Source organism: Parasteatoda tepidariorum, chromosome 12 (genome assembly GCF_982258835.1).
Source record: "Parasteatoda tepidariorum strain Cologne lab strain chromosome 12, Ptep-v5.0, whole genome shotgun sequence".
In the NCBI taxonomy this organism is placed as follows: Eukaryota; Metazoa; Arthropoda; class Arachnida; order Araneae; family Theridiidae; genus Parasteatoda; species Parasteatoda tepidariorum.
Genome location: NC_141766.1, coordinates 36,960,235 through 36,967,526, shown reverse-complemented (window position 1 = coordinate 36,967,526; position 7,292 = coordinate 36,960,235). Strand labels below are relative to the sequence as shown.

Sequence of the window (7,292 nt, the reverse complement as noted above, 5' to 3'; positions counted from 1 at the left end):
AATCAGGTAAATACGAAAATCAACGTTTGAGGGAGAAATGAGAACTTCAATACTTTCGCTTCGCGGAAAATATAATTCCTCATAAAATATTTTAACTTGTGCATAAAAAAATTTCAGCGAAATTAGTGGGAAATATCTGAAGGGAAAAAAAAAGCGAAAATCCGTAAAAGAATCACATTCCTGATAACTATAACTAAAATATGCTATTATTTAGATTTATATATGCCATATTGTCTTGTTATTGGCATCAAGATATTTAAATTATTACAAAAAATAAATCAAGTTGTTAAAATTTTTTTAAGTATACAAAGATTAAAAAAGTAATTTTGCTAATATTTATTTCATTTTTAATTCAAAATTTGAAAATTACTTTAATTACAAACAAAAGAGAAATTTTTAAAAAGTAAGTATTCGGCCCCATCACTATTCGTTACATCACTAATATCTACATACAAAAAATTAACTCCTGAAGGGGAAATTTTCAAACTTTCTATTTAATAACTGATAAAGATTGAACAAAAAGAATCAGACAGTAATTCTAAAAATACTAACTAACTTAACAAAAACCTTTTTATCAAATACGAAATTTTAGCAGAAAATTATTGTGACAAAATATAGGTGAAGAAATAAATTTCGACTTTACAGCATAAGTAATTTATTTAGTTTCTTAAACTAACCACATTAATGATACATGCTATTATCTATTTTGGCAACAAATCAAACTCAAATTTAAACATTACCACCTGCTTATTTATCAGTTGAAGGCAACAAATTACACAAATCTACATTGTATAAATATAATTAGGTATTTTGATCCGTCGTTCCAATTACAAGCGCTAGGGCACCACATATATTTTAAACTTACATTAAAAATCAAAACATCTACAGTCTACCTGGTAGTTGCTATGAGTTATACCTCCTGAGGTGGTCCTCTTCATGATGTTTCTATTTAATTGCTTGAGGGACACTGTTTGGAAATTGCCACGACTACGCAATCATTCCAATGCAAATTACAATATGGAAATGTCTTCTTGTATTAACAGGAAACATACCATTTACACCTCAGTTAAATGCCCTGAATTTAGAACGGCTTATGGAAGAATGGTAACAATCTGTGTTAATAGCTAAAATAAAATGAATATTCAATTAATGGAAATATTAGAATTTTTTTTCGCAAATTGCTTCTTTTGTGCGTCCACATGCAATGACAGCACACGTATCGTATCATTGTAGATTGATCTAATAATTTTCTGAATAACAACTACAAAAGAAAATTTAATAAATCTCTTGTACACTTTAAAAAAAATTTTAAAAACTAAATTTTACAAAATTAAAATCATTTTTGGTTATAGCTAACAGTCTTGAACATCATGAAAAATTCCGGGACTCAGTTTTACAGATTAACATACGTTATTTAATGTTTATCATTACAGATATAGAACTATGGACCCACTTTTATTCATAGCCACCCAAGAGCAATCACATTATTGAATTTACCTTGCAAGGGGAAAAAAACCAAATAGAACCAAATAAATCATCGTGAATTGCAAGCTTACAAGATTAAACATAGTCGAAAATGATTTCAATAGAAATTCTTTCCCTACTTAAAAATTGCATGTGCATAGAAAATACTAATAATCGAGCAATTTAAATAAGTTAACTCATTGTAGATTGATCTAATAATTTTCTGAATAACAACTACAAAAGAAAATTTAATAAATCTCTTGTACACTTTAAAAAAAAATTTTAAAAACTAAATTTTACAAAATTAAAATCATTTTTGGTTATAGCTAACAGTCTTGAACATCATGAAAAATTCCGGGACTCAGTTTTACAGATTAACATACGTTATTTAATGTTTATCATTACAGATATAGAACTATGGACCCACTTTTATTCATAGCCACCCAAGAGCAATCACATTATTGAATTTACCTTGCAAGGGGAAAAAAACCAAATAGAACCAAATAAATCATCGTGAATTGCATGCTTACAAGATTAAACATAGTCGAAAATGATCTCAATAGAAATTCTTTCCCTACTTAAAAATTGCATGTGCATAGAAAATACTAATAATCGAGCAATTTAAATAAGTTAACTGATATACAAATAAATGAATTAGTGGTAATATAATGCTTGTAAATTCAAAATATTTGAATATTGGTTTATAACAAAAAACAACTCAATTATAGTGTTTAACAATAAAAAGTTGAAAATCCAAATATTTTGAATAAATAAACTTACTAAAACAGAGTTGATAGCTACTCTAAATTTCTAAAATATAAGTATAATTAAAAGAGAGCATTGATTTTCAGCACGTGTTGCAAGTTGCAACTGATAAAAACAGAGCATGGCGAAAAAACTAACTAACTGGCTACAAAGAGGTAAATAATGTCGCCAAGAGGATTAAAAATGATAACCCTTAATTTGTTGCCACTCATTTTCTTTTTCTTCTAACTTAAGCTAATATCTACGAAAATCGACCAACTTGTGATGTGATTGGTCGGAACATATTAAAGGACTATTTTCACGGAATGCAATTCTCGCACTTCCGATCGCCGTAGAGAAAACGGAATATCTGATGAGTGAGTGTCTCGCAGAAAACTATTACTGATTCGTTTACCAAACATGAAAATTCAAGAAAAAACATTTTGCCACTGGGATCCAGGGAATCGAATGTTCTTCCACCAGTGATTCATTATTTTACTTTATTTTATATCCGTCGTGAAATAGCCCGCTAAATTTTTTGGGCTTACAACTACTTATGTTAAATTCCTTGCACTTTTGAACCCAATTCAGAAGACAAGGGAACTCCTGGAATGAAGTATTGGGAGAAATTTGCCTTCATGGAGGACTTTTTCATGGAACTCACCTTTGCATTAAATGGAGAGGATAGCCACGAAAACCTTGCAAGATTAGCCAAAAGGTAAGGGGACTGTAACCCATGATCCGTCTAACACTGAGGATATTTTGAGTGACTATGGTTGGTGCGAGCCAGATGCGGAATTCATTAATGCGTTTCAGCGTATTTCAAAATCCATGGATCTTATAGCATCACAAATCTTCAAGGATCTGGAAACATCGCAAACCCCATGGAATTCAGAGCAACGCTATTCCAATGATTTCAAAGTATCGTAATGAATTTCAGAGCATCCCAATGGATGTTAGAGTATTACCACCCAGATGAATTTTGGAGTAATTATCCCTATGGAACTCGGAGCAGTGCAAAGAAGCATTGTTATAAGAATGTTTTTCAGAGCATCGCTGTGATTGTATAACGTGCTCAGCTAAAACGTTTTCGCTCGACCATAATCAAATATTTGAGGTCACACAAACCGTGAGTTGAATCTTGTGAACCATGTGAGGAATTTGAAAAGTACATCTTCATGAATTGGGTTGTGTAAAATATTCAAGAGACACAATTTTTCATATTCATAAAAGTACACAAATGATTTTATTTCAGTGTTGGTTGATAAGGGTTACACATAGCTAGCTGAGAAGACTTTATAGTCACACAAAATGACATATGTGTCTCTAAAAATGAAAATTTTCAATCATTATTGGGGATCTATTGGCCCCCAGCACGAATGAATACCACATTCATGTTTCTCACATCGAGACGAGTGTGTAGACAAGTCACATGACATAGGAATCTTAAAAAATGAAAATTTTCATTCACCATTCGAGGTCCATTGCCACTGGTACAAATGAATATCATATTCATGTATTGCTCGCCAAGACGCATGTGTAGACGCGTCACATGACACAGGTATCTCTAAAATGGAAAATTTTTCAATCACAATGGTGGGCCCATTGCCCACTGATAGAAATGAAAATTATATTCATGTTTCTCACATCGAGATGAGTGCGCAGACATCTCACATAACATACTTTTTCAAAAAATTACAATTTACCATAGAGATCACCCAGATCCCTTTGCAAGGTGATAATATATTTACCATTAGCTCACCGAAGCGGCAACAACTGGAACTGTATTGTTTTTTGGGGCACCTGCACCGTGTTGCTTATCCCCTCATAGAAGAGTTGCTTTCGCCTGATGAGATAAATTACCTGAAGTAAGGAGTTAACTTAACGAATCAACAAGAAAAAATATTATTTGAATTGAATACTCCTGAGCAATAATAATAAAGAAAGAGAAAATAAGTTTCAAGATTCAGGTATCAAGTTGTCTGGTTATTGATTAGGTCGAAGATTGGTGTGGGAATCTTGAAGAGCACGGCCTAGGAAGTAATGTCTGAATACACTGGTGTGCAAAACTTAAGCAACAAGTGCGTTTTTTGTCATAACTCTACAAGAAATCATCCGATTGGCATGAAATTTGAATATGATGTACATTATTTTGTGCTTAAACGATGGTAAAAGAATAATGGCACAGAAATGAATATAAAGCTTAAAGTAGGGTATGGAGCAAAAAAAGGCTTAGTGGCGTTGCACATGATTGCCTGAAGAAGCGTAAGTACAACTGGCAGATGTTCCCTAGTATGGGATATGCCCTCCCCTTACTGTAATTGTTGCTTGGCATCGTCTCTCCATGCTAAGCACCAGATTATCCAGGAGTTCCTGGGGTAAACGTCTCCATTCCTCCTTTAACGCATCTTTCAGCTGATGGGTGTCACCAGGAGGATACTGCTGTGTCGCAAAAGGTCTCCCTAATGCATCCCACACATGCTCTATGGGATTTAGATCTGGAGAGTAAGCTGGCCAATCCATTCGTGTGATATCTTTACTTTCCAGTAGCTCTTGAACATTAGCAGTACGGTATGGCCGGGCATTGTCATCCATAAAAATGAAGTCTAGTCCAATGGCCCCTCGGAACAGACGCTCATGGTGTAGGATTACCTCATCGCAGTACCGGTCTCCAGTTACAGAACCTCGGTCGAAGATCTGAAGCTCAGTCAGCCCGTTCAACATAATGCCACCCCGGACGACAACTCCAGGACCACCGTAACGATCTCTTTCCGCGATGTTATTGGGATGAAATCGAGATCCAACCTCTCTCCAGATCAACTGACGTTGAGAATCGCTTGTAGCACTAAAACGACTCTCATCTGTGAAGAGGACGCGACTCCATTGATGAGGTGTCCAGGTTTCGTGTTCTCTGCACCACTCTAAACGGTGCCGCCGATGGCTAACTCTTAAAGGTATGCAGCTTTCAGGACGTCTAGCAAATAAGCCACCTTTGTGGAGGCGTCTGGCCACTGTAAATCTTGATACTTGTCGTCCTGTGGCTGTGCACAATTTCGGAGATATGGCGCTCGCTGACTGAAAACAGTTTCTTTTCGCCTGGAGGACAATGTAACGGTTATCTCTTGGTGTTGTTTTCCTTGGACGGCCACCACCAACCTTCCGAACAGCTGTACCAGTAGTTTTAAAGGCATTCCAAGCACGAGAAACAACACTTTTGTTGATCCCGAACTCTTCGGCAACACTGGTCACACTATGCCCCTTCTCAAGGTTCTCAATCATTCTTCCTCGAGTAAAGTCGTCTAAATGATTTCTTGAAGACATGTTTCACAAAACAAATCACTTGCAGCGAATGTCTTTAACTACGGTGCTCTTCATCCTTTTATCACAGCTTTGACCTGTGCGTGCCGACCCACAAGGTTTACGTACACTTACATCACCTACGACGTTTTATTTCTAAAATTTGCATACAAATAATCTTTTTACTGAATCACGTGCATATTATACTGCAATTCCATGGCTATCTTATACTTTGTTGGGGAGCTGTGGCCGAAAAACCACTTGTTGCTTAAGTTTTGCACACCAGTGTATTTGCTTTTGGATATAGATATTTTTGGAGGAAAATGAATAATGGTACAGGGACGATTTAATACAATAATTACGTAGAAGTTCATCTTTACATTGTGACAGTTCTCACTTTTCACATAACAAGCATTTCTCGTTTGAGTGAATACCTCAATTTGTTTAATCAGTAAATCTGTTTTCACTCAGGAAAGACAGTAGCGGCAACCTCATATTCCAGCTTATTGATAATAGTAATTTTGAAGACTTAATTCTCCTATTAAACAATTACCTCATGAACAAAACCTTTCATAATAAAGTCAATGATGCTATGTTAACCAGCAGAAATATCAAGGTGGTAGTTCCGTAGGTTTAATCCTAGGCCCTTTCATGTACTTGATTTATTCATCTGACTTTCCCAAATTTGAAGATGCCAAAAATATAGCAACAGCCTTTTGTGTGGATTACACGGCCATCCTCAGTAGATCATTTTGCCCGAATTTAGCTATATAAAAACATCAAAAGAATTATTCAAAGAAGAAGAATTCAAGCTATACCAAATCAATAGTGGTATGTAAAGTGGAAAAAGACCTCAAAGTTGACATCATTAGCAAACATATCTCACAGCTAAGTGCATCAAAGAAGAAGAATTCAAGCTATACCAAATCAATAGTGGTATGTAAAGTGGAAAAAGACCTCAAAGTTGACATCATTAGCAAACATATCTCACAGCTAAGTGCCTCATTCCTCAAGGACGCACTCAAATGTGATAAATGCAATAATTAAAACATCTTTGACCTGGAGTTATTAGAGGATAATATAAAACATAGCACGGCAACAGCGTTTTTCTTATCGGACGGAGTAGTTTTTATATTATTTTATATTTTACATCCGTCATTGAACAGCAGACCTAATTTTTGGATTTACAACTCCTAATGTTCAAATCCGTAGTCTTATAATTTTGAATCCAGTGCAGAAGACAAGAGAACTCCTGGATCAAGTATTGGGAGAAATTTGCCTTCGTGGAGGACATTTTGATGGAACTAACCCGCATTTGCGATTCATGGCGAGGAAAACCACGGAAACCTCCCACAGTTAGCCTGATAGCAAGGGGACTCTAACCCATGATCCATCTACCACTGAAGATATTTTACGTCAGTACTGTGGTCGGTGCGAGCCGGGTACGAAATTCGAATCGATCAGTCATCGCTGGGATTAGAACCCAGTTCACCTCATTGGAAGGTGAATGCTCTATCCTCTGAGTCACCACGGCTCTATGGAGTAGTTTTGAAAAAAATCAGCAAGGAGCCCAAACACGTATATGTATGTAAATATTTCTTAAGCATAATATATACGCAATAATCTAAAAAGTGACCAAGACATTTCCTGTACACCAGTGAAGCTCGAGGCATGGGATCAGTGGCGTACGCAGAATTTTTTCAAGGGGGGTGTTCATAATTTTCTGGAACTACTAAAAGAAATTCGAGTATGTAATAAAGCTCTATTATTTCCCTAATTTAGACAGC

General features: G+C 35.5%; 1 long non-coding RNA gene across 1 annotated transcript; it reads right to left on the bottom strand.

Moving 5' to 3' along the window:
• Positions 1 to 638: 638 nt before the first annotated feature.
• LOC147801025 (uncharacterized) lies at positions 639 to 2,714 on the bottom strand. Its single transcript, XR_015430818.1, has 2 exons — positions 2,245 to 2,714; positions 639 to 1,124 (listed from the first exon to the last, which is right to left on the bottom strand). It is a non-coding gene; the product is annotated as an uncharacterized LOC147801025 (long non-coding RNA).
• Between the last annotated feature and the right edge of the window lie 4,578 nt (positions 2,715 to 7,292).